A 2,942-nucleotide genomic window follows, 5' to 3' on the forward strand; every position below is an offset into this window, starting at 1 on the left:
CTGTTCATATTTCCATTTTTTCTGTTACTCTTTTTCTTCAAATAGCTCTATATGTTTATATATCAAACTTTATCTGCTGATGTAGATCATGTTGTATGATAAAAAGCTTCAAAACAGCTACTACAGGAATGTTATGGTGAGATTGTGTAGTCTTCAAAGTCAAGAATGAAACAAGTTGTGAATGCAACACTGACATAACTAACCTGACGCGCCAGATGGTTTGTTACACAGAACCATCTGAGAAGTCGTCCTTGAAAACTGGAAAAGAGCAGGCAAGTTCAAAACATACTTGGCAAGTGACTCTATGAGCCATCTGTCTTTTTCTGTCTATCACCTTCTTACCTTGCGAGACAGTCGGATTTGTGACGCTGACTGGTCTGAACCACACGTGAATGCAAATGTATCGCAAGGTAATGACATAACATCAGTTTTTATATTCACATGGCAAACATGTTAGCAAGAGTTGCTTATTTACACCTCGGGAATGGGGCTGTCATTCATTTGGAGTCATGTTTTAGCTCTGTTTTTGGTTTCTAACAACTCCTGAGGGAAATATCTGGCTCTTTAGCTGCTAAATGCTCCATTTTTGTAAGGCAACTAGTCCGCCAGCTTGTCACTAACTGTATCTTGTTTGCTGTTTTAGAGCTTTTTTTTTAGCTGAACACAACCCTATGAGAGCAGTAAAGTGGACTCAAGCAGTAAAGTTGCAGCTGGACAGCTAAACAATGAGATGAAACTCTCTATAATGCTCCATAAAGCTGAAAAGAGCTGCAGAGCAAGTGATAATTCTCTATAGATTATTCACTACAAGCAACACTCACACTACGCATTGTAATTTGATAAATTGTTTAAAAATAGCAACTTTGAAGTGATAAAAACATATCAGAACATCTACATGACAAACTTTGCTGATGAAGATGATACGATCCATCTCAGTTAGATAATTAGGTTTATGTTAAAGTAAAGTTTCCATATCAAAGATGGTGTATTAAAACAGCATTCAGTTTTTCATTCTGCAGACAGTAGACATGCACATCTTAAAACTGACAATGTGTGGTGTGGGAAAGAAATACATTGAGCTCTGAGTTTGTCAAGTAGAAAGTCAATTTGGGTATTGGAAAAGAAAACTGTGGTTAGTGAGGTACTTGTACAGCTCAGTGTGAACAGAGGAAATGGAAAAATAGACATGGTTTCTCTAATAGATGGTCTCTACAGTGCTTGTGTGTGTGTGTGTGTGTGTGTGTGTGTGTGTGTGTGTGTGTGTGTGTGTGTGTGTGTGTGTGTGTGTGTGTGTGTGTGTGTGTGTGTGTGTGTGTGTGTGTGTGTGTGTGTGTGTGTGTGTGTTAGACTTAACTGCCACATGAGGTCAAAGCAAAGAGTGGAAAAACACATCTAGAGAGTTCACAAACACCTTTGTGTCAACATGATCACATCTGACCCAATAGCTGGAAACAATCAACAAGTTAATGTATATATCGTATATATATTTGAACTTTTTCCTTTTTTTATATCTGTGGCAAGATCTTTCTTCGTCTTTAGTACAGAAAAAGTCAATCTTGTTAATTTTGTGCAATTACTTTAGTTTCCAAAATATGCAACATTTTTTTAGACCAGTTAAACTGAGTCTGATTTGAATGTGGACACAAATACCACAATTTTCATTTTGCAACAAGGCAGAAAATAGACATATGCATGAAACACCACAGTACGGCAACATTAGCTGTCAACAATGTGTTTCATAAACAGGAACTCAGAATTAGCAGTGGTCAAAACTGCAAACGGACAGAAGCTACACAAATAACGATCAGCTAAAGTTGGCACATTGTACAGTAAGGGCTCTGTTTGCAAAACACAGACATATATATTTTTACTTATCAGTTACTAATTGCATGGTAAGTAATGACTAGTTTGAGCTTTTTTACAGCTGAAAAATCACTTACCGGGGTAACTATCACTTGGGTTCCCTCAGAGGCAATGGCTCATCAGTTTTAGAGATTGGGGTGCACCTCCTAGACCTGCTTTCAAGATCACTTCTCAATTTCTTCATGGCGTGGCCTCTTTGTCAGGCATACAAAGTGGTTTTGCCTTTTCAGTTAGCTTAGCAACCTTAATAACAATCAATTTCCCTGCATATGTTTGACTTTATGAGACTGCTTCCACCCTCAGAGCTCATTTGTTCTTTCATTCATACTTTGCATTAATTCATCAAGCTTTCAAATGGGTGGCACTTGCACAGAATTAAGCCTACCCATCCCTAAACATATGGGGCAGGAAGGATTTGACCTTCTCTGTCAAGCTTTCTTCATTCTTCAAACAGCTACTTGAAGAGTGAACGCAGTGAATACAGTTGGGGAGAGACTGCCAGCGAGTGCGCCGTTGTGTCCATTTGAACGATTCGTGGCTTCGAGACAACAAAAACACAAATATGCAGAGTTCTCCAAAGATCGGGGAGTGGTCCGCAGAGGAGGCTAAAAACATGCCTTCAAGTGTGGCCATTCAGAGGAGGTACAAAGATTTTTTTGCCTTTAGACGTGGTTGGACACATCATACAGAGTAGTTTGTTTCCAACACACTGAAACCTTCAGCGTGCTCTTGAGCAAAGTAACAGGAAACGAGGCAGTGCAAGAAAAGAGCAAACAGACTCAGTCAATGAATGTGGTATACATTCAAATCTTATTATATAAAAAGCCACTGTATTTTACCTCACATGCAAATTTTGGTCAGTATCTGATGTAGATGTGAAGACTAAGTTACACATCACTATTCAGAAGGGGGTAAATGTCATTTGCGCAGGGAAAACAGGACATATCACAAGCTTACATACCAAAACAATAAATGACACGTGCAGGTTTTGACTGTGATGAGTGATGAGATGAAACAAACATGGCGAGCATTCTGCTCTACATTTCATGTTTACATTAAACCCTTTCACTGCATATATC

This window comes from Scomber scombrus, chromosome 12 (assembly GCF_963691925.1).
Source record: "Scomber scombrus chromosome 12, fScoSco1.1, whole genome shotgun sequence".
Classification (NCBI taxonomy): domain Eukaryota; kingdom Metazoa; phylum Chordata; class Actinopteri; order Scombriformes; family Scombridae; genus Scomber; species Scomber scombrus.